Source organism: Lycium barbarum, chromosome 4, assembly GCF_019175385.1.
Source record: "Lycium barbarum isolate Lr01 chromosome 4, ASM1917538v2, whole genome shotgun sequence".
NCBI classification, from domain to species: Eukaryota; Viridiplantae; Streptophyta; class Magnoliopsida; order Solanales; family Solanaceae; genus Lycium; species Lycium barbarum.
Window position 1 is genome coordinate 2,248,238 of NC_083340.1, and position 27,001 is coordinate 2,275,238.

Below are 27,001 nucleotides of genomic sequence, written 5' to 3' on the forward strand. Positions count from 1 at the left end.
AAAATAAAAACATATACTTTATTACCGTAAAGTAACTAAACTTCACGCAATGTACAAGAAAGTCACTAAACTTTACTCTTTACGGCGACAAGAGTGGATAACGTTTTGTGTTTTTGTTATATTAGGTAAAATTTAATTACTTCCATGTAAAAAAAAAAATTATGACGTTAATGTTATATTAGGTAAAAATTCGTTACTTAATGAGTTAATGTAACAAAAATAATTTTATAATTTACTTGTCATACTCCTAATAGGCAGTTAAGTAAGTGAAATTAATTCCCAATCCTACTCAAACCAGAATTATCAGAAGAGGGAAAAAAGGACCGAGTTCCATTTGGATTGTGAATTTCACCTCTATAAAACCCAACCTATCCACTCCATGTCCATTGTTCTTTCAATTTCTCTATTTTGAGTTTCCATATATCCATTGTAAAATTTCTCCAATAATGGTGTCCAAATCACAACTAAACCGAGTAAATCTCCCTAGACCTATAAAGGTGAAAGTAAAATCTCATCCACCAATTCAAATAATCGCCAAGCAAATCCTCTATGAAGCAAGACAACATCAAGAATCAGAACTCCGAACGCCACCTCAACATCAAATAACTGACATAACTGAACTCAATAACTACCAGAACCGCAAACGTAAGGAATTCGAAGGTCAAAGGAATAACAACAAGAATGCATTGGTGAAATACGCAAAATGGGAAGAGACACAAAAGGACTTCAATCGTGCACGGTCAGTTTTTGAACGTGCACTAGAATTGGGTTCTCATGATCGTGCAGTGTGGTCGAAATATGTTGAATTTTGTTGGGCTAAAACGGCCCAAAGATAGTTTTTGCCAAAAGGCCTCACATCATTAAGAGTATTCAACTTCTTATAAATAGCTCCCTTTTCTTTTTAGCTATCAATATGGTATTTGCGGGAGTATCCAACTTCTTATAAATAACTCCCTTTTTTTTTAGCTATCAATGTTGTATTTGCGGTCACCGAAGCTCAAAGGCTGTGAATGCGTCTTCAAAGCTACGAGTAAAGGTCATAAACCGGCCCATAGACGGGCAAAGGCACTAAGTCGGGCCCCACGCCACACTCCGCCATCTTCATATTCATTCCGCCAAACCATTGGCTCTGATACCAGTTGTTGGGCTAAAACGGCCCAAAGATACTCTTAACATGATGTGATATTATCCGCTTTGGGCCAAGCCCGCACGGTTTCCTCCAAAAGGCTTCACATCATTAAGAGTATCCAACTCCTTATAAATAACTTCCTTTTCTTTTTAGCTATCAATGTGGTAATTTGTTCGCACACCTAACAAGTGCATTAACAATGCGCGTAATGTGTGGGAACGGTGTCACGCCCCGAACCTGGGCCTGGACGTAACACGGCACCCGGCGCCTGACTGCATGTGACCGAGCGAACCAACTGGCTGACTGAATCAACATGTGATATCAAAACATAACTGAATGTGGAAACAATTAAACACATGCTGATATACTAAAGGTCTGACTGAAATCATAATGCGGAAATACTTAGACAATCTGAAATATATCTGAAAGTAGCCAACATGGCTAAACCAAAACAACTGAACGACTGAGTATAACTGTCTACAAGGCTAACATAACAAATATCCGACTGTCTGAACTGTGTCTATGAAGCCTCTAAGAGTACTGAATAATATAACTGTCTATAAACTGAATTAACTAGATAGCTGACAACGCCCCGAAGGAATTTGGGGCTCACCAGTAGCTGATACGTGCACTCCTAAATAGCTGAGTCGTCAACCTGTGTATCGTTGCCTGCATCGCGAGATGCAGGCCCCCAAGCAATAAAAAGGGACATCAGCACATTTGAATTGTACTGGTATGTAAAGCAACTGAAGCAATAAAATACTGAAACTGAAACTGATAACTGTAACTGTAATAGCAAGGAAGTAAATATATGAATGCTCCCTGCTCTGTATCTGAATCATCTGTATTATCTGTGTTTGTATATGTGGGGCCTCGGCCCAATAATAAATGCACGCTATGGCCTCGGCCTAGTAGTGCGTAAGTCAATGGCCTCGGCCATGTATACGTATACACAAGACTGTGATGTGCCCTCGGGCAAAATCACATATGTATAATTATGGTTAATTAATAAGGACTGAGACCATAACAACAATGAACAATTCTGAACTGAAATAGACATGCTGGACTGAATTGAAAACACTGACTGTTTCTGAGCATACTGAATTTCTAGACTGAGACTCATGTGGTAACAATACATAAGTCTATAAAGATTACGTGCTGAGTTCATGATATTCAAATTGATAACCATGAACGAATTCTGTAACTGCAAACCTAGAAGATAACAGTTCTATAACATATCATAAAACTAGGGCTAAACTCTACTTTGAGTCGAATTACTGACAAGTATGAAGAATGAGGCGTAGGGAGAATCATGAACATTCCCTAACGTAGATAGTTAGCCTCACATACCTTAATTCCAGCCTTTGAGCGTAATACAATGTTCGTCAACCCTTTCAACTTTGATCTATATCAATACAAGTCAAAGGGATTCTATATTAGCAATAATATTCATGCTTTGGTCATCTAAGCATTTTATCAAACACTTAATGGGCTTGAAGCTCCACAGTCCCCATTAATGGTGATTTCTTCACCCAATTCCCATTCTATTACTTCTAGGTGATTCTACAATCTTAATTAGATGTAATTAACATCATTCTTCATCACCCATATGAATACAACAATCCCAAGTCAACAATCCAAAAACCCTAGCATAGTTCATATAATTCTCTTTATCAAATCCATTTACTATTCTCCCAAGAACTTATCAACACTTTAATCATCATGAAACATCATAAAACTTACCTTAGTTATTGTAGGAATAAGCCTTGAGTTGAAATACTTCACTTGAACAAAACCCTAATTCCACCTTCCATGGAATTTCTTGACTTGAATGGATTTGATGTGTTTCTCACACTTAGTTTTGTGGATTGATGAAGTGGATCTTTAGTTTCACTTGGATTCTTGCATATGAAGTGTTTGGATGGCTCTAGAGAACCCTTGAGTCGTGGAGGATAAATAGGAATGAAAAAAATGAGCTTGGGTCTCTTATTAACATTTTAAAATCTGATCCGTCGGGCAATTCTACGCCCATTTTTACGTTCCGTACAATTTGTACGGACCGTATGTCATTCCGTATAATCATTCCAGTGATTTGGACATTCTGGACCAATTATACGGCTGGAATATACGGCCCGTATAATTTTTACGGTCCGTATGTTCCACCGTATAATTTTTACGGTTCGTATGTTTCCACCGTAAACTGACAGAACACTGTTTAGTAAAATGGGCATAACTTTTTATACACAGCTCCGTTAAAGACCCACAATATACCGTTGGAAAGCTATTTCAAAGGGATACAACTTTCATCAAGGAAGTTTTCCCAAATTCCAAATTAATAGAGGGGTTATAGTCGTTGGAAGTAAGACCTTCTATAAACTCACTTGCAAACATGCCCCGTAGAGTGGCTTCCAACTTTTCTTTGCCTAAAGACATTTCTTATGACTTAATTGGTTTTCAAAACACTTCCTATAACCCTCATATTGGTTCCATTATGTTATCATCTTATGAGTCAAACTTTCGCCCGAAGCTACGAGGTGTTACAATATCTTCACCTTGGGATCATTCGTCCTCGAATGATAAACGTTCGGGATTCTACAAAAATTTTGCCAGAGTTTCTTCTGTAATATGGCACTACCAAACTGTCACAACAACCCATTATATCATTGCCTCACAGGGATACATCACAATAGCACTATAAATTGGCCACACACGACCAATAGCATGAAAAGAAAGCTTACATACCTTAAAATCTTGGTGCTTCATCATAAATCTCTTCTGCAGGCTGAAACAAGTGCGGGTACATGGATTTCATATCCTCCTCGGCTTCCCATGTAGCTTCCTCAACTTTCTAACTCCTCCACAGGACTTTTACTGGGGCTACTTCCTTAGTTCTCAACTTGCGAACTTGACAGCCAAGAATGACTACGGGAATCTCCTCATAGGTGAGGCCATCCTTAACTGTTATAGCATCAGCAGGAACAACCAACGAAGGGTCTCCCACACACTTCTTCAACATGGATACATGAAACACTGGATGAACAGCAGCTAACTCTTGTGGCAACTCAAGTTCATAAGCTACTAGACTAACCTTTCGCAGAATTCTGTAAGGTCCAATATATCTGGGACTGAGCTTCCCTTTCTTGCCAAATCTCATAACACCCTTCATGGGTGAGACTTTAAGGAACACCCAATCATCTACTGAAAATTTAAGTCCCTTCGACTCACATCTGTACAAGACTTCTGGTGACTCTGAGCCGTTTTCAAACGCTCCTGTATTAACTTAACTTTCTTCATAGCCTGGTAAACCAAATCTGATCTTAACAACCCTGCTTCACCAACTTTGAACCAACCAATTGGTGATCTACACCTTTGCTCAAAAAAGGTTTCAAAAAGAGTCATCCCAATACTAGCATGGTAATTATTTTTTTAAGTAAACTCAATAAGATGCAGGTGGTCATCCCAATTACCATTGAAATCAAGGACACATGGTTACTGAACTGAATGAATACATGACTACTAACCTGCTGAGATACTAAACTGAATGTCTATTGAACTGACTGAACACTGGGCTGATTGAATACTGAGCTAACTGAATATTGGATTAGTTGAATACTGCTTAACTAAATACTGAGCTGACTAAATACTAAATTAGCTGAATACTGAGCTGACTGAATACTGAACTGGCATGAATACGCGAGTACTGGACTGATATCTGAGTACTAAGCTGACATAAATATCTGAGTATTGAACTAACATGAATATTATAACATGAGATCTGAATAGCGTATCTGTCTGACCATTTGTCTGAGGATGAAAAACTGTGCTAAGGTTCACCTTGGTACCCAATCCTTTCTGGAAGAATTTTCAGAAGTTCGCTGTGAACTGAGCACCATAATCTGAAATAATGGACACTAGGGTCCCATACAATCTGGAAATTTCATTAACGTATGACTTCGCATAATCTTCTGTTCAATCTGTGGTCTTAACTGCCAAGAAGTGCGCTGACTTCATAAGTTTGTCCACAATAACCCAAATTAAATCATGTCTCCTATCTGAACGAGGTAGACCTAGAATGGTGAGCTTCTGACATAATTAGCTCTCTGAGTCCATCTACATTTAGAACGCATAATCTGCCTCGGTATCTCAAGGTACCATTATCTCCCCCTTGTTCAAAAGCTAAGGCTTTCTATTCGTGAATCCCCTCTTTCATCTGCAGCAAGTAGGAATCACCAAGCTACTTCTCTCTAACTTCGATGACGAAGGAGGAATAAGCCATGTTCTGGGCAACAACTCGACCTACTTCGAAGCCTGAAAGTCGAATTCCTAGCTTGGATAAACGGTGAACTTCTTTCACTATAGTTCTCTTGTCTGTCTAAATCTTGAGCCATACTTCCCATACTTGGTATTTTTTTTTTTGAGATACTTCCTAAAATACTCATAGTACTGTTGTGTGCTAAGTCTTTCACTAGCACCTTAAAGATTAGAGTCTTGTGCAATGGCACTACCCTTTTGACACATAACTAGGCATGAACTTATAGCTTTTCTGTGATCGCCTAATCGATAGTAATTGAACTTGACACGATTCGTTCGATGATCATTTTACTCACTTCTGGTTTTCTCTAAGATGAGGCATATTCCCTTATGAAGACTATCTCATTATGCCAACCTAACTGAACCGAGGTTCTTCATATTTCATACTAACCCTTCGGGTCTTCAATTATCTCATTGTACTTACTGGCGATTTATGCATCTCCCCTTTAGACCAAGGCTAACATCTTATACTTACAAATTCTTCTCTTCTGATGGGATCCAATTAACATTTCTTATCTTTTGTAATTCCTTTGTACTCTACAACATTGATGAATCTTTTTTTTTTTTGACTCCTATCTGAGCAATTTCTCATGGGGAAAAACTAAATTTACTTACATGAACGGGTTGCTACTGTATTCATAACTGGCAGACTCTATTTTAATGACTTTACTCTGCTCACATTGTAAATCTTAGGTCAACCCCTTTTGACAACTCTTAAAGGCTATTCTTCTGTAGTTTGCTCTCTTACAGCTTAGCTGATTCCTTCTTCTACTAATCACTCTGCTCTGAACTTAACTTAAGCCCTTGGTTTCTAACACACATTCGGATGTATCCGAAATGTCACCCACTTAAGGTGTTCATCTGAATAGGAAATCAAATCATATTTCTCAAAGTCAGTCGTACTCGTAACTTAGTCAAATCTTATCATTACTATTGACATGGATTTTCCAGACATATTACGAACCCATATCTCATTCTCCTTCTATTTGTAGGAAAATTTTGGCAGAGTTTCCTCTGTATTTCTTACTATCCCAAAACCTGCACGCAGGAAATACCAACAATGCCTCACAAGGCCAGCATATATATACATATATATCATATCACATCATAGCCACACAGGGCTCCCAATTTCAACAACAGTATAAAAATGATGAACTTACCTCATATGTCCAACTCCAACTGTACCTGTTACACTTTCTTGTTTATGTTCCCTTTTAATCTTTAACTGCAGATGGAGTAGGTCCTGATGACCTCCGGTAGAAAACTGTCTGCCACCACTTCCTTGAGATCCTTCATGATTTACGTTTCTTGCAAACTTAGCTCCTTTTCTAATTTCTCTAATATCCTCTCCCTGTGGTATCCCATTCTCCTTTCTCAAGAACATCATTATCATTCAACATACCATTCATTCTACTACACCCCTTCTCGGGCATCTTACATTGTATTCCACCTTCAATAGCACTTGAAGTCTCATTCGTTACCAGTAGGTACTGCACAATTGTACCCCTTATGGGTAAACATCCTTACTTGGACCTTGAATTACCTGTTCGTCTCCTGCGCATTCGAAACGTACGTAATTCGATAGGAAGAGAAGTTACTTATTGCTCTAAGATTCATGGCACGATCTAGAATAGAAAGAAATGAGACAAATCCTGAATGTCTTGGTGGTCAACTGTTTATCCCTCACACATATAAAAGAGACCCCACTGGACACGGCTTCATAGACTCCCTAAGACACTTGAACCTAGGGCTCTGATACCAAGCTTTGTCACGCCCCGAACCTGGGCCTGGACGTAACACGGCACCCGGCGCCTGACTGCATGTGACCGAGCGAACCAACTGGCTGACTGAATCAACATGTGATATCAAAACATAACTGAATGTGGAAACAATTAAACACATGCTGATATACTAAAGGTCTGACTGAAATCATAATGCGGAAATACTTAGACAATCTGAAATATATCTGAAAGTAGCCAACATGGCTAAACCAAAACAACTGAACGACTGAGTATAACTGTCTACAAGGCTAACATAACAAATATCCGACTGTCTGAACTGTGTCTATGAAGCCTCTAAGAGTACTGAATAATATAACTGTCTATAAACTGAATTAACTAGATAGCTGACAACGCCCCGAAGGAATTTGGGGCTCACCAGTAGCTGATACGTGCACTCCTAAATAGCTGAGTCGTCAACCTGTGTATCGTTGCCTGCATCGCGAGATGCAGGCCCCCAAGCAATAAAAAGGGACATCAGCACATTTGAATTGTACTGGTATGTAAAGCAACTGAAGCAATAAAATACTGAAACTGAAACTGATAACTGTAACTGTAATAGCAAGGAAGTAAATATATGAATGCTCCCTGCTCTGTATCTGAATCATCTGTATTATCTGTGTTTGTATATGTGGGGCCTCGGCCCAATAATAAATGCACGCTATGGCCTCGGCCTAGTAGTGCGTAAGTCAATGGCCTCGGCCATGTATACGTATACACAAGACTGTGATGTGCCCTCGGGCAAAATCACATATGTATAATTATGGTTAATTAATAAGGACTGAGACCATAACAACAATGAACAATTCTGAACTGAAATAGACATGCTGGACTGAATTGAAAACACTGACTGTTTCTGAGCATACTGAATTTCTAGACTGAGACTCATGTGGTAACAATACATAAGTCTATAAAGATTACGTGCTGAGTTCATGATATTCAAATTGATAACCATGAACGAATTCTGTAACTGCAAACCTAGAAGATAACAGTTCTATAACATATCATAAAACTAGGGCTAAACTCTACTTTGAGTCGAATTACTGACAAGTATGAAGAATGAGGCGTAGGGAGAATCATGAACATTCCCTAACGTAGATAGTTAGCCTCACATACCTTAATTCCAGCCTTTGAGCGTAATACAATGTTCGTCAACCCTTTCAACTTTGATCTATATCAATACAAGTCAAAGGGATTCTATATTAGCAATAATATTCATGCTTTGGTCATCTAAGCATTTTATCAAACACTTAATGGGCTTGAAGCTCCACAGTCCCCATTAATGGTGATTTCTTCACCCAATTCCCATTCTATTACTTCTAGGTGATTCTACAATCTTAATTAGATGTAATTAACATCATTCTTCATCACCCATATGAATACAACAATCCCAAGTCAACAATCCAAAAACCCTAGCATAGTTCATATAATTCTCTTTATCAAATCCATTTACTATTCTCCCAAGAACTTATCAACACTTTAATCATCATGAAACATCATAAAACTTACCTTAGTTATTGTAGGAATAAGCCTTGAGTTGAAATACTTCACTTGAACAAAACCCTAATTCCACCTTCCATGGAATTTCTTGACTTGAATGGATTTGATGTGTTTCTCACACTTAGTTTTGTGGATTGATGAAGTGGATCTTTAGTTTCACTTGGATTCTTGCATATGAAGTGTTTGGATGGCTCTAGAGAACCCTTGAGTCGTGGAGGATAAATAGGAATGAAAAAAATGAGCTTGGGTCTCTTATTAACATTTTAAAATCTGATCCGTCGGGCAATTCTACGCCCATTTTTACGTCCCGTACAATTTGTACGGACCGTATGTCATTCCGTATAATCATTCCAGTGATTTGGACATTCTGGACCAATTATACGGCTGGAATATACGGCCCGTATAATTTTTACGGTCCGTATGTTCCACCGTATAATTTTTACGGTTCGTATGTTTCCACCGTAAACTGACAGAACACTGTTTAGTAAAATGGGCATAACTTTTTATACACAGCTCCGTTAAAGACCCACAATATACCGTTGGAAAGCTATTTCAAAAGGATACAACTTTCATCAAGGAAGTTTTCCCAAATTCCAAATTAATAGAGGGGTTATGGTCGTTGGAAGTAAGACCTTCTATAAACTCACTTGCAAACATGCCCCGTAGAGTGGCTTCCAACTTTTCTTTGCCTAAAGACATTTCTTATGACTTAATTGGTTTTCAAAACACTTCTTATAACCCTCATATTGGTTCCATTATGTTATCATCTTATGAGTCAAACTTTCGCCCGAAGCTACGAGGTGTTACAAACGGGCAATAACCGTATTGCCTAGAGTTAATCAGGTACAATACAAGTATATTCACGTGGAAGAGATGCTTGGGAATGTTATGCTTTGTCGTCAGATTTTCGAACGATGGATGACGTGGCAGCCTGATGAACTAGGTTGGTTATCGTACATTAAGCTCGAATTAAGGTACAATGAAGTAGAAAAAGCAGGGAGCAATTTTCGAGAGGTTCATATGGTGTCATCCTAACGTTAATACATGGATTTTGTACGCCAATTTTGAGATAAAGAATGGTGGTATAACGAAGGCTAGAAACTGTTATGAAAGGGCTGTTGATAAGCTTATTGATGATGCAGAGGTTGAGAAATTGCTCGTGGCGTTTGCGGAGTTTGAGGAGAAGTGTAAGGAGATAGACAGGGCAAGGTGTATATATAAGTTTGCAATTGATCATATACTGAAAGAATCGAATTGATTATCTGTACAAGAAATTTGTTGCTTTTGAGAAGAAATATGGTGATAAGGAAGATATTGAAGATGCTATAATTGGAAAAAGGAGGATTGAGTATGAAGATGAAGTGAGTAAAAATCCAATGAACTCAGATTCTTGGTTTGATTTAATTCAATTGGAAGAAAGTTTAGGCAATAAAGAGAGAATCAGAGAGGTTTATGAGAGAGCAATTGCTAATGTTCCTCCTCCTGAAGAGAAAACTTGTTGGCAGAGATACATTTACTTATGGATTAATTACGCGTTATATGAAGAGATTGAAGCACATGACATGGAAAGAACTCGAGAAATTTACAAGGAGTGTTTGAAATGGATAGGTCTTTTGAGCATTTTACTATTATTTAATTGACATGTTAAAGTGTCTCATTTTCTTCCTTTGATCATGTCATTCACGTTGGTAGCATTAAGAGGCATTGAATGGTACGTTCTGTTGCTGCATTCACATTCTAATCGTTTTTTGTTTGTGGCCATTAAGAAGCAATGAATGGTCTGTTTCTTACCCTCGTGTTCTGGTGGAAAAATGAGGCCATAAGTTTATTTGTAACTCATTTCTCCATTATCACATTAACTCAATATTCATGCACATTCTTCTTGTAACCTCTAAATAATAATTCTTCCATTTATCTACCTCCTTTACTATCCTATTCATATCAAATTAATTCAAGGATGATTTTTCTAGCTATAAATAGTTAGTCATCCTTAACTTGTGGGGTAGAGAAAAATATATACTTTGGAGAGTTCTTGAAAAGTGAGGAAAATAAAGAGAGTTTATTAGTTGAAGGAAGGTGTTCTTCTTTTTGGTGGAGCTTTGGACTCAACATCTTGTCCAGAGTTTGTTGAGTTGTACAACGTGATCGGGCTGTTGTATCCTGAAGGGGACAAGTCAGAAAGATTACTGCTGGACCGGTAGATTTGCTGCAGTGGGCTTGAATCTCCTTAAAGAGAGCGAGATATCCGTGCCTCAGCCGAAGATATTTTTATTTCTTCATTTTATTTTTCAATTGTAATTGTAATTTCATTGTATTATCACCAACAATTTTAAGGAGATTCAAATGGCTACAACTGAAAAATCTGCGGATGCCAAAGTAGGAGATCTTAACAAGCCATTTCGGTTCAACGGTACTCATTTTAAGAGATGGAAGGGTAAAGTAATTTTCTACTTAAGTCTTCTCAATGTTTCTTATGTGTTATCTGAGAAGAATCCAAACAAAGTAGATAACTCTTCCATGAATGATGAGTAACTTATTTCTCTTCAAGAAAAAATTGAAAAGTATGAGGAAGATTCATACAAGTGTCGGTATTATTTACTTAATTGTCTATTAGATATTTTTTATGATTATTATGATAGAACTTACTCTACCGCAACGAAAATTTGGAAAGCGTTGCAGAGTAAATATGATACCGAGGAGGCTGGAGCGAAAAAATATGCTGCTAGTAGATTTTTTCGTTTCCAAATGGTGGACAACAAATCAGTGGTAGACCAAGCCCAAGATTTTATAATGATCGTTAGAGAGCTCAGGTCCGAGGAGATAAAAATTGGAGATAACCTTATTGTTTGTGGCATAATAGGTAAACTTTCACCTTCATGGAAGGAATTTCAAAAAACTATGCGCCACAAACAAAAGGAAACCTCTCTTGAGACGTTGATTATGCAAATCCGCATGGAAGAAGAGGCAAGGGGCCAAAATGCACTTTTGCAAACGGAAGAAAGCAACTTACAACCCGTCACAAACAAGGTAAATTTAATTACTTCAAATAATGCTGCTCCTAATGCTAACAAAAATACCTCTATGAAGCCTAAAAAGAAAATATTCAAGAAAAATAATGGTAGACCTCCCAAGAAAAATAATGGTGGTAACAACCAAGTACAAAATCAACAAGCACAAAATGGAGGACCATGCTTTGTCTGTGGCAAGAGTGGGCATATTGCTCGATTTTGCAAGTTTCGGAAACGTGGTCCTACACCACAAGCAAACGTTACCGAAGAGCCACTTGTGGCGGTGATAACAGACATAAATATGGTTGAAAATGTTGATGGATGATGGGCTGATTCTGGTGCAAACCGTCATGTCTGCTATGACAAAGATTGGTTCAAAGTGTATACTCCATTTGAGGAGCCCAAAACCATCATGCTTGGTGATTCTCACACTACTCAAGTGCTTGGAAAGGGAGATGTTGAGTTGAGCTTTACCTCAGGAAGGGTGTTAACTTTAAAAGATGTACTTTATACTCCTTCCATGAGGAAAAATTTGATGTCTAGTTTTCTTCTTAATAAAGCAGGCTTCAAACAAATTATTGAGTCTGATCAATATGTAATAGTGAAAAAAGGTATTTTTGTGGGAAAGGGGTATGCTTGTGATGGGATGTTTAAGTTGAATGTTGAGATGAATAAAGTTACTAATTCTGTTTACATGCTTTCTTCCACTAATTTTTGGCATGCTCGTTTGTGTCATATTAATAATCGTTATGTGGGAATTATGAGTAGTTTAGGATTAATCCCAATGATTAAAAAGGATTTTGAAAAATGTGAAGCTTGTAGTAAAGCCAAAATCACAAAAAGGCCTCATTTTCAAGTTGAAAGAAAAATTGAATTATTAGAGTTAATTCATACTGATATTTGTGAACTTGGAGGAATTTTAACTCGTGGAGGAAATAGATATTTTATCACTTTTATTGATGACTTTTCTAAGTATACATATTGTCACACCCTAATCTTACTAGGGTGTGATGGGCACCCGACCCCATATTCGGAGCCGAGCGAACCCCTTTAGCCCTCGTTATGTTCATACCCTCACTGGACTTTTAAGTTACGAAGTGAAATGCAAACTAGTCAAAAACCCTTTTTTTTCCAAGTCAGGGACTTCTCCCTTATCGTTAATTCAAGAAAACCTTTAGTCACAAATAAAATCTTTACAAAGGAAACAAAGCATAAAGACACATCGACCCATATGGTCGCTTTACATAACTGTCGACTCCTCGTCGCCCTATCCACAGGACACTGTCTGCAAAGTCTCTAATATAGACGAAATACCATATCGTAAGTGTTAACACCCAATTTTGTCCCTCCTTTATTTCATTTTTATTCACTCGGGCGTCTAAATTTATTGACGAGCTAAACACTTTATTTTCACTACTATTATTTTTGCTTTTAAACAGTTCATCATCGTTTCGTTTTCGGGTCTGGACTCGTTAAATTAATTACAAGACAACACTTTGCAAAATATTTATTCTTCTACATATTAATTATTTATTGTCTTTACATAATATATATTATACCAGTTATTAAATTGGAAGCCCAAAAAATGATTAAATAGCGGAGGAAGGATCAACAATTTTCAGCTGAATTAATGGCCCAAAATACAAATACAATGTTATTCCCCTACCCAAACAAACAACCCACATTTTAATACCCAACCCACATTTATATCAGCCCATAGTTAAATTAATAGACCGGCCCAAACGAATTATTGGCCAGCCCATTACCCCTAAATAAACGGACCAGCCCACATCACAATTTTACCCGACCCGGTCCAATTCCCCCCTAAAACCTAATTCCCTCATCTTTCTCTTTCTTTTCTTTTTTCCTTCTTTTCCGCTCATCTCTCCCTTTCCCCTTTTCTCTCCCTTTTTTCCGCCTCATCTCCCTCGTCTCACTCACCCCACCACCGCCGCTCATCTTCTCTTTTCCCGACCACGCCGTGCCCTTTCCCCGATTCCCTTCCTTCATCATTCCTTACCTCACACCGCTCCTCTCTCTCCCCATTATATAAAAAACAGGGGAGTTGAATCGTTTAAGGGGAGATCGAAAAAGGAAGAGAAAAGAAAAAGAATCAAAGGGTCTGGAATCGAAAAATCAAAGACCAGAAACCCAAAATCAACTCGAACAAAAAAAAGAGGAGACAGATCGAGAAACAAAAATCTTGAATCCCAAAACTCCTCCAACGATTCGAATCTCCAACAAATCTTGACCAGATTTTTATTGTTTTTGAAAGTCTTGGTTTTCCTTCTAACTTTTTTTTTAAAATCCAGTCCGAACCCTACTTACAGTTGAAGTTCTGGAGACAAACAGAATTTCCCTTTTTCTTTAACGAGTATATTATTTCCGTCGATATCGAAACTCTCGGTTTGAAAGGTTTGTCGAATTTGAGTTCGTCGCGTTCAAAACGTAGATTCGAGACCTCGATGATCCCCACTTCACTGCACACAAAAGAGTCTGCTGCTGTGCTTCTAGGTTTGTCTCTTTTCCCTAAATAAGGTGGATACATCAGTGGTTATATCATTGAGACTCGTTTTTTTTTTTTTAACTAAAATAGGCTACTTTTTTTTAGCAAGTTGTTGTTTTCCTTTAAGCAAAAACAGATGCTACACTCGAGCTGTTGCTCGTGGCCATTACCATGAATTATTACTCTCTGGCTTGATGATATGCTCGCTGATTGAACCATTATTATGTTCGAGATGTTGTCCTATATATTTGTCTCGCGACTGTTTGGTCTGGCTACCCCTGTTATCTTTGAAAGAAATTGATGCTACCTTTGTTTAAGTATTTCTTCTCCCACAGACCACCTACACAGCTACTGTTTGCATACATCTCTCTTTGTCTATCGTGGTAGTTCACTTGTTTGCATACAATTTCTTTGTCTATTTTTACCCACTCCTCACTCGATCATACCCATAAGTTTTCTTGCAACTTTCACATCGGTTATAGTTCGTCGCCTTCGATATTGAAATTTGTTTTGTTTCTGCAGATTATCAGCATTCTAATTACACATGATGTTTTGAATTTGTTTGGCATGAGTCCTTTAATTTTATTATTTCTCCTCCATAATTTCTTTAATCGGGTTTTCTTTCTAATCCTATTTTTTTTTTCTTTCGCATGTACAACCGGAGCCGAAGAGTTTCACTTCGAAACTCAACGACACCGCTTACGGAGTTCACACCCTTCCATCACCTATACTCTTATTTCACTTGACTGAAATTGGTAGAATATTGCTGCCCCTTTACGAAGGCCAAAATGGCTTTCCTATTATCATCCTACGTTCCTTTGATTTGCTCATTATTGTGTTTAAAACTCCTTATAGAACTAACCTCTTTATTTCCATTTTAATGTCATTGATTGATTAACGTGAGGCACTATATAGTTATAACAAAATTTACTTAAAAGTTCCCTATAGTTGACAATAGACTGAAAGCATTTGTTTGGAATGAAACATGTAGAATATAAAGGGTATTGAGCAAGTACTTTTGGTAAGAATGACTTTTGTTTTAAGTAAATTTCAACTATAAAATCAGCTGCTAAAGTCACGATACTGATGCTGAACATTTAGATCCTCTGCCCGGTTAGTAATATTTCTAGAAATGAATGAAGTATTGCAGGTTTCACCTTAATCACGACTTGTTTTTCAATGTTCCGTTTTAAAAGAGACCATTGGTACTGACGCTGAACATTTAACATACATTCATATATTTTAAACAACCCAAAGCATATTTAGCACATATAGCGTTACACGTCCCTGAGGGCAATAGCTATAATAGTTTTCTTTCTCACATAGAATTTGACTTGAGTTTAAAGACTAAAACACCCAACGTCCTTTCTCTCATTTCCAGATTCAAATGGCCTTTTCATCATATTTAAGAATATAAGTCTAGGCATTTCTACACCACCATATTCATATAATATCATTTTATCTAAAGATCATATTGTCAAATAATCTTTTAAAAGGCTATTATTCATAGGCAAATTATCCTATTTTCTACAAATCCTATTTTTGAATAACATTATTATATTTTCATTTAAGGCTTTAGCAATGTCTTTTAAGTCTCATTTAAACATTTAGAGTCTTCTTTTACGCAAAATACTATGTTTTCCACAAGTATTATTTTAAACAACACTATTATACTTTCGTTTAAAACCTTAACAACGTTTATAAGTCGTGTCTTCAAAATAGCATTAGAAGTACTCTTTTATACAAATTATTATTTTTTACAAGTCCTATTTTAAATAACATTTTTACATGGCTATTTACAACTTTAGCCATATTTACAAAGCTATTTTCTATCCTATAATATTATTTACACTTAGCCTAACTAATCATAAGTCCGGTCGGTTAACCATTGTTAATGGGTCTTAAAGGATGCCTAATACCTTCCCTTTAGACTAATTGAACCCTTACCTAGAATCTTAAGTTTCGCAGACCTTAAACAAAGTTAACTTTAAACATAACTTTAATAAACTTTAGGTGTCCTAATTCACCATAAATAATTAGGTGGCGACTCCTTAAAACAAATAAACAAAAGTAGGAATCACCAATACGTCATACTTCTAAATTTAACTCTCCGGGGTTAAAATGGGGTGTGACAGCTTGGCGACTCCGCTGGGGAGATACCTAGGTTCTAACCATAACGGACTTAGTTTAAATAGGTTGTGTGTTTATTACTTGTTAACTGTTTTTACATGCTATTAATTGTTTTGTTTGATATAAACTGTTTATGTGTTACTTGCTTTGATAAAATTGTCATTCCGTTCATATTTCCTCCACTTCTGGAAAACTCACACATATTCACACACTTGAAACGGTTTCGCGGTTCGCGCCCGTTCACTACTAAATTATCCCTTTAGTTGGATTGATCTTGTGGATTTAGTCGATCAGCGGTGCAGTCGACGGCCACGGACTTTCCACTCCCAAGTTGTCCGCTTGGGGGAACCTTGTGTCATAAGAAGCCAACTCTTAGTCAGCCTAAGATAGAGCTAAACCAACACACTTTATTAAGAACATACATTTCATAACCTAGTAGGTTTAATACCCTTGGTGTATTAAGCCCATTAGATGACTTTTACCCGAACGTCCAAGCGGGTTCACGACCCCGAGTGACACCAATCATACTTTATATGCACGTTTGAAGGATAACTGTGCCTAAATATTGACTATTTGCTCAAATTAATTAAACTTTAGGAAGGAGAGAATGACTAACGTTTCTATGACAGGTATGCATTTGCATCGGAGTACAACAAATGACGAAGATCAAGGGCATCACAAATGGAGCTAGAAGTTAGGCATAGAAATTTTATTTACTTTATTTAGATTAGGAAACACTTTATGTTGTATTCATTTGACATGTAATAAATATTACATTATTTTGTACTTTATTTTTTGAGAAATAGAATCTGTTTAATTAATCAAAGCAACGGGATGACATATTATGGCACACTTTACCCTTCAAACAAACATTAGGCCTACCTCTGGCACAAAGAGGTCAAATGCATATTAGGAAGCGTTATTATTTTTTGATATAATCGTTTACATCTGTTTGACAACTTGTTTGACTCTATTTGATGAATTATTTGCCACATGCCTTACTTGACTTTACGTGATCATGACTTTACCCAGATATGTTCACGAGACTAACATCGTTTATACTTTATGTTTCTTATTCCCAAAAGAGAGTTGATTCGTGTTGACACTCGATGGCCGACCATCCTTACATCACAAGGTCAAAGACATCATCGTTACCTCAACGCAACTGGGTTGTTCAAGGAAAAGCAAATATTACGTCTGATCCAGCTGCACTTATTTCAACTGGTCCGGAAAACATCATGGTTTCTAATGATCCCCTGAGACTTCTGAACATGGCACTACTATCCAACGGGATGAACATATCGCCCGCCTAACTCAAGAGATTGAGGATCTACGCAGAGAACTGAATCGGGTTAGAAACATGACCAACTCATCTGTCACATTCCAAAGTCCGCCTCCTGAACCTAGGGATGTCGCACCAAACCCGCCTCGTTTTCCATCACTTGAATCTCCAGCCCCTGAACATTTTCCTCCGCAAAACACTGTACCTACCCGCAACAACTTAACTCCAACCTACACTACCCATGCTACTCCTGATCCACCACCCGTCAACCCACCAAATCAATCACTAGGTCATACTCCTTACATTCCTTTACCCATCAACACTAACCCACCACCTACAATTACTCCTCTAAACCAAGCCATTACACACCTTGACCATCCACAACAACCTTTCTACCCTTACCACTACCCTGAACCCTACCAAGCTCCACTATCTCCTTACCCTGTCTACAACGCCCAAGCTAACTACTACCAACCCCGAGCACCTCCACATCAAAACCCACATCCGTATCAACCCATCCAAGCTCCAACTTACCAAAATCGACCACATGCTGCACCTAGAGCTCGTCCAAACCTTGACACCAAAAACACTCATAATTACACTCGACTCGCTGAACCATTGGCTCAATTGTTTGAAAGAACGAAAGCAGCAGGCATAATACAACCGATTGAAGGAAAAATTCCCGATCCTATCCCAAAATGGTTTGATGGTTCCAAGCGCTGTGCATACCATTCTGGAGTTGCTGGGCACGCCACTGAAGATTGCTATGGGCTTAAAAACAAAATCGAAGCCCTGATTAAGGAAGGAGTAATCCAACTCGCTGAAGCTAAGCCCAATATGGTCAACAATCCTTTACCTGCTCACGAAGATGCCAAGATTTGAAAGAATCCAGTGTGTCAATCAGAAGGGTGGAAAGGGCCAGGTCATCAACTTTGTCGCTCCCGTGGGAACAATCCAAAGACAGACACACATGAAGATTACTGCTGCAACCACTCACAACACCAAGGCACTGACAATAAGGGGTGACGAAGAATTTGACTTGTACTCCGTCTCTGATGCGCCGGTAGTCTTGGTAGACTGAACATGTAGTGAATTTTATTTTTTGAATCATGCTCAAAACTTTTGTTGCCTTGCTTCATCTTTTGGATTGCAAATCTATGAATGCATTTCTAATTTTCCTTAATCATCTACTATTGTTATTTTCTACTATAATTATCAAATCTGCCAACTCTACGATTGCGACATGAAATGAACGAATAGACAACATACAAAGAAACTAGAGGACAAGACAAGATTCCACTCAAAAGGAATTGAAATAGCTGATAGGTGATGACATAAGCCTGAAAGCTAGCAATCCAAGAAGAGATCAAAGGACGACATTAGTTAAGACAACCTAGTTTGCAACCTTTCCTTTAACAACCCGGTACGAACTACGTTCCGACCTGATTCCCATGGGGGGATACGTAGGCAACCCACATAGGGTTCGGTGGCATCTAGAACAAAAGATCAAAAAATCTTACGTAGTACGAACTACGTTCCGACCTGATTCTCATGGTGGGATATGTAGGCAGCACACATAGGGTTTGGTTGCATTATAACAGAAAATCCAAAAAAATCCTTATACGAGGAGAATTATTCTTAGCCTGATTCCCTCGATGGGATTCGTAGACTATCAACATACAGGTCAATCATATTTAGATAGAAATCCTACAAACCTTTAGCCATTTACATAACAGAACTGCGCTGACTTGATTCCCATGGCGGGATACGTAGGCAATCCAGATCGGGTTCGGTCCCTTATTAGAAAATTTTAAACCATTCTTATATACCTTACGAACTACGTTCTGACCTGATTCCCTGGAAAGATACGTAGGCAACCTATATAAGGTTCGGTCACACCACAACATAAATTTAGCATACTCTTCTGAACCCAAAACTGGGGCATATTTTGAAAAGATATAGACAAAAGAACAGTTGTGCATCGACAAGATTGAGGCTACCAGATAGGAAGTATTATAGACCAATTACTTTAGAAGTGTCACAATCTGAAGTTGGCAGAAATATTTTACAACTTACATACATATATTTACACATATATATTTCCTTATATACATATACTTACATATATATCTTTCCTTATATATACACTTACATATACACTTTTTGAATGAAACACTTTCTTTCAATCATTTTCACTATTGTTCATCTACCCAGTTTTGAACGGAGGTCACAAGATCCAAACAAATAAGACAAATGGGGCAGCCAACAACGTCAAGCTTCGAGTCAACACGAATCAACTTCCCCCTCCCAAACTAAAAATTTTTCTTTGAGTGCAGGAACTTAAAATCGCGAGATCAACAGTCAAGTCTATCAATCAGGGCCATTGTTAATGGGTCTTAAAGGATGCCTAATACCTTCCCTTTAGACTAATTGAACCCTTACCGAGAATCTTAAGTTTCGCAGACCTTAAACAAAGTTAACTTTAAACATAACTTTAATAAACTTTAGGTGTCCTAATTCACCATAAATAATTAGATGGCGACTCCTTAAAACAAATAAACAAAAGTAGGAATCACCAATACGTCATACTTCTAAATTTAACTCTCCGGGGTTAAAATGGGGTGTGACAGTAAGTACTCTGACTCGGCAACACTCCGGAAGGAAATGGAGCTCACCAATTCAGCTGGAACATCTTCTAGCAATATCCTCTACTCATCTGTATGCACCTGCGCGGCATGAAACGCAGCCCCCGAAGAAGAGGGGTCAGTACGGAATATGTACTGAATATGTAAAGCATTACTGAATCATAAACAAGGAAAGTGCAGTAGTAAACAAGTTTAGAAGTCAAACTGTGAGTAACCTGAAACAGCATTCTGAACCAAGTCCTGTGGCCTTTACCCAAATGCCAGCATGCACAATATAAATACAGCATACGCAAATTCTAGAATACACAATATAAATTTAGTATCACAATAGTCCCTTCGGACGGCCACTTCCGACATAATAATGATGATGGCCCCTTCGGGCATGCCGCTTCCGGCATAATAATAATGATGATGGCCCCTTCGGGCATGCCGGTTCCGACATAATAATAATAATGGCCCCTTCGGGCATGCCGGTTCCGACATAATAATAATGATGGCCCCTTCGGGCATGCCGCTTCCGACATAATAATAATGATGGCCCCTTCGGGCATGCCGGTTCCGACATAATAATAATGATGGCCCCTTCGGGCATGCCGGTTCCGACATAATAATAATGATGGCCCCTTCGGGCATGCCGCTTCCGTCATAATAATAATAATGGCCACTTCGGGCATGCCGCTTCCGGCATAATAATAATGATACTATGGAATGTACATAAGTCGTAAGTGGAATGGAATAGTAAAGCCTCGCACCCCCGTTGGAGTGGTTTTGAAAATCCAAATAGTAAAATCTCGCACCCCGTTCGGAGTGGTTTTTTTTGGAAACTAAATAATAAAATCTCGCACCCCCTTCGGAGTGGTTTTGAAAATCAACTTTATGTTTCCTTTAATACAAAACTAGTTTTCTCGAAATCATTAGTAAACCGTAAACACGTTTCAAATCAATCCGAGTTAGCATAAGAAAGTTATTGACATTATTCTAAACCTCCATGAACGTTTCCAAAACAATCCGAGTTAGCATATGAAAGTTAAGAACATTATTCATTATAGAAACCTCTACGAACATTTCCAAAACAATCCGAGACCACTTACAAAAGTTAGGGACATTACTACTTACAGAACTCTTTTAAAAGAAAACAAGAACTCTTTATGCTTTGCTTATTATTCAATCGTACAATAAGCTCAACTATACTAAGTATACTCATAACAAGAAGTGAATAAGAATCATTAGCAAGCTCGGAATCAAGAATGGAGTTACCCCAGGATACGTATCATAACTTACTTAGCTCTAGGACATGCCAAAAGAAAGAAAAGGGTAAGCCTTACATACCTGCTCCACGTCCTATTAGCTACGCTTAATTGTCCAAGCTCGCTATCGCTAGTATACATTCAAGAAAATTTACACAATTATTAGATTTGTCGTCATATACTTGTCTTAGTCCTTCAAATGAATTCATTTACAATCTGCCGAAATTTCGGCAGCATTTCCCCTGTAAATACAACCATCCCCGAGAGTCCAACTCGGCCAAATTATTAATCAACAATCCGAGAATTCAACTCGGCCAAATTATCAACAACAATACCAACAATCAGACTAACAACTTCAACAATCCATCCAAAATATATTCTAACATTAACAACCCTTGTTACACAATTCAACGGCATTTCATTTAATCACATATAGTCAAGCTAACACCAATGATCTCACGTTCAAGTGTTAATCCGAAATCATTCTAACATGATTCAAGAACACTTCAAATAATTTACACAATATTCAAAACAACCCAACCAATATGCCATTCCACCCGAAACCTCCAAAGTGCAACAATAACAATAACAACACATTTCCTTCCTTCAAATTCATGAACTATACCAATAATTCACACACTAACCACATTATTTTCCACAAATACAAGAGACTACATTCGATCCACATTGGCTTCCAAAACAGTCCACAACAATTTCAACTTCAATTTGAATCATTAAACTCTCATTTTCATCATAGAATCCATGACGACAACAACCAAAATACTAGATAGAATTAATTCATTCTTGCCATACAAAGTAGCCTATTTTCGGCCACCACCCCAACACACAATTTTTATGGTTTTCATCCATTTCCACACACTACAACATGTACAAAATATTCATAACATATGAAAAAGAAGATTAGATCTTACCTTTCTCACTTCACTTCTTAACTTGGCTAGGGTTTGTAGATCACCCAAATGAATGTTTGGCTTGTTCCAATAACTACTCCACGTTAAAGAGAACGTTCCAATTGGTTGAAATACAAGTAGAAAATATTTTTTTTGATCAAATTTTTCTAGGTTCTTGGTCGGCCAAGTATGGCCGAATATGGCCTCTTTTTTTTCTTGAAGGTTCTCCAAGTTTTCTTGATTTAAAAGATGAATATCTCTTATTTTTGTCATCAATTGTCTATATATATATATATAGCTTCTACCAATACAAGGTGGACACATGTCCCCTTCTCCCTCTTTCTTGAAGTTTCTTAAAATAAAGCAAGGATGAATAATATCTTGCTATGTAAGCTTTGGTCCATATACATAATTAGCCCCATCAATTAAAAATGTGGACACATGCCACACGATCACTTGTGGCTTCATGACCATAATTTTTGAATTTTTTTCCCTTTTTACCCCTAGCCTTTCTCAATATTTTCATACCACTAATGACCAACTTGTGTATTAAAATAAAATCGGAAGGAAAATAGTAGCCTCACCCTTAACTTATCGCGGCTATCTTGAAATATCCGAATGTACAAAATACGGGATATAACACATATGTTTTCTTGATGAAAAATAAAAGTGATGCTTTTGAAAACTTTAAAATTTATCTCCGTGAAGTTGAAAACCAGTTTGGAAGAAAAATAAAAAGAATTAGAAGTGATAGAGGCCGTGAATATGAGTCTAATGAGTTTAATTCTTTTGTTAGATCATTGGGAATAATTCATGAAACTACTCCACCTTATTCTCCTGCGTCTAATGGTGTAGCGGAGAGAAAAAATAGAACTTTAGTTGAGTCTAGTGCACCTCTAAATTTTTGGGGTGAAGCTATTTTAACTGCTTGTTATGTGTTGAATCGTGTGCCTCATAAAAAGACTAAATTAACACAATTTGAGTTGTGGAAAGGTCACAAGCCAAATTTGGGATATCTAAGAGTTTGGGGTTGTCTAGCTTATGTAAGGCTAATGGATCCCAAAATAAGTAAATTGGGTAAAAAAGTTACTACTTGTGCTTTTCTTGGTTATGCTTCAAATAGTACAACCTATAGATTTTTTAGTCTTGAAGATAATATAATAATAGAATCAGGAGATGCTATTTTTCATGAAAATAAATTTCCATTTGATTCTAAAAATAGTGGGGGTCATAGGACTAACGAAAAAAATTTAATCACTACCTAGTTCTTCTACTTCTGTTTTGAAAAATAAAGAAAGTGATGATTTTGAGTTAAGAAGAAGTAAAAGAGCTAGAGTAGAAAAAGATTTTGGTCCTGATTTTTATGTTTTTAATGTTGGAAATGACCCTCTCAATTTACAAGAAACTTTATCTTCACATGATGCTATTTTTTGGAAAGAGGCTGTAAATGATGAAATGGAATCACTTATTTCCAATAAAACTTGGAAGTTAGTTGATTTACCACCGGGTTGTAAAACAATTGGGTGTAAATGGGTCCTTAGAAAAAAGTTAAAACCGGATGGCTCTGTTGATAAATATAAGGCTAGACTAGTTGCTAAAGGTTTTAAACAACTAGAAGGCCTAGAATTTTTTGATACTTTTTCTCCGGTAACTAGAATTACATCCATAAGGCTTTTAATTGCTATTGCTGCAATTTTTGATTTGCATATTCACCAAATGGATGTAAAAACTGATTTTTTAAATGGGGACCTAAATGAGGAAATTTATATGGAACAACTTGAAGGTTTTGTTGAAGCAGGCCAAGAAAGCAAAGTGTGTAAACTTACTAAATCCCTATATGGCTTGAAACAGGCACCAAAGCAATGGCATGAGAAATTTGATTCCTGCATGATTGAAAATGGTTTTAAAACAAACGAATGTGATAAGTGCATCTATCATAAGTCGTGGAATAATTCACATGTTATTGTTTGCCTCTATGTTGATGATTTATTGATCTTTGACTCTAACATGAATGGTATTGGTGAAACTAAAAATATTCTTAGAAGCCATTTTGACATGAAAGATCTTGGGGAGGCAAACTTAATTCTTGGAATAAAAATTACTAAAACATGTGATGGAATATTCCTTGACCAGTCACATTATGTTGAGAAAATCTTGAAAAAGTATAACTTTCTTGATTGCAAGCATGTTGTAACTCCTTTTGATTCAAGTGTTCACTTGTTTCTCGTTCAAAGTGAAAATGATGTGATAAATCAAAAGGAATATGCTAGCTTAATTGGAAGTTTTGAGATATGTGACTGATTGCACTAGGCCTGATATTGCGTATCCTGTTGGAGTACTTAGCAGGTTTACAAGCAAGCCAGGTAGTGAACATTGGCATGACATAACGAGAGTTATGAAATATTTAATTGGTACAAAAACCTATGGCTTGTTTTATAAAAAATATCTTGCAGTACTTGAAGGCTTTTCTGATGCAGATTGGAACACTTTATCTGGTGATTCCTGTTCTACCACTGGTTATATTTTTACGTTGGCAGGTGGTGCTATTTTTGGAAATCAAAAAAGCAAACTATTATTGCTAAATCTACCATGGAGGCTGAACTAATTGCTTTAGCTTCAGCTAGTGAAGAAGCGAATTGGTTAAGAGATTTATTGTTTCAAATTCCTTATTTTGAAAAACCAATTCCTCCTATTTTAATTCATTGTGATAGCACTGCTGCGATTGGTAGAGTTCAAAACCGTTATTATAACGGTAAATCCAGACCTATAAGGAGAAAACACAGTACTGTGAGATCATATTTGACAAGTGGTACCATTAACGTTGATTACGTTAAATCTTGTGATAATCTTGCAGATCCACTAACTAAGGCCTTGGCAAGAGAAAAGGTCTGGAGCACATCGAGGGGGATGGGATTGAAGCCCATAAATTCATGAGTCGTATATGAGGAAACCCAACCTGGGGGCTAGAGATCCTATAACCAGGTTCAATGGGAAAAACGAATCATATGATGACTTGTTGAGAAAAATGCACTATTTTATTTATTCCCTCCCTATGGTGTAAGTGCATTATTCTGTAACAGTGTGTGGAGGTTGAGTATATAAACTCTTAATGAAATTTTGTAGCTTGTATAAGTGGGGTGTTAAATTACAGAAGCATCCTTGACAGATTTCACCTATGTGAGTGTGGAAGTAGGCCGCTTCCTATGAGAATTGGGCTCGTTCTCAAAAGCACTCATGAAAACCGGGATAGCACAAGGCCGTAATGTGCTGGCTGTTAAAGCTCATGTTAACACCTTGATTATTATGTGTGAGCAATAATTCTTTATTTCCCTTAAGCAGTCATAGTTCAAGTCTGAGACCATTACGGCTCTGGAGTAAAGATTATTGTTTTACTAAGTGGAGGTTCAATGCAGAGCACACCTTCATTACGCATAATAATCTACCTTCAGCTGGTAAACTCTCTTGTATAATATTAAATTGAGTGGGGGATTGATAGGTCTTTTGAGCATTTTAATATTATTTAATTGACATGTTAAAGTGTCTCATTTTCTTCCTTTGACCATGTCATTCACGTTGGTAGCATTTAGAGGCATTGAATGGTACGTTCTGTTGCTGCATTCACATTCTAATAGTTTTTTGTTTGTGGCCATTAAGAAGCAATGAATGGTCTGTTTCTTACCCTCGCGTTCTGCTGGAAAAATGAGGCCATAAGTTTATTTGTAACTCATTTCTCCGTTATCTCATTAACTCAATATTCATGCACATTCTTCTTGTAACCTCTAAATAATAATTCTTCCATTTATCTACCTCCTTTACTAGCCTATTCATATCAAATTAATTCAAGGATGATTTTTCTAGCTATAAATAGTTAGTCATCCTTAACTTGTGGGGTAGAGAAAAATATATACTTTGGAGAGTTCTTGAAAAGTGAGGAAAATAAAGAGAGTTTATTAGTTGAAGGAAGGTGTTCTTCTTTTTGGTGGAGCTTTGGACTCAACATCTTGTCCAAAGTTTGTTGAGTTGTACGACGTGATCGGGATGTTGTATCCTGGAGGGGACAAGTCAGAAAGATTACTGCTGGACCGGTAGATTTGCTGCAGTGGGCCTGAATCTCCTTAAAGAGAGCGAGATATCCGCGCCTCAGCCGAAGGTATTTTTATTTCTTCATTTTATTTTTCAATTGTAATTGTAATTTCATTGTATTATCACCAACAATTGATTCCTCACAAGAGATTTTCGTTCGCGAAGGTCTGGTTAATGGCTGCTCAATTTGAAATCAGGCAGTTGAGATTGAGGGATGCAAGATTAATACTTGGACAAGCAATTGGAAAGGCTCCTAAAGACAAGATTTTTAGGAAGTATATTGAAATGGAACTTCAACTTGGTAATGTAGATCGTTGTCGAAACCTTTATGAGAAGTATTTAGAATGGTCGCCTGAAAATTGCTATAATTGGAGCAAATTCATTGAGTTTGAGAGGTCATTGGGTGAGATTGATCGAGCCAAGGCAATTTTTGTGCTTGCCACTAACCAACCTGCAGCAATGCATGTCTGA

General features: G+C 37.3%; 1 pseudogene; it reads left to right on the plus strand.

The window, feature by feature from the left end:
- Nucleotides 1-446: 446 nt before the first annotated feature.
- On the plus strand, nt 447-27,001 carry LOC132637067 (uncharacterized; annotated as a pseudogene).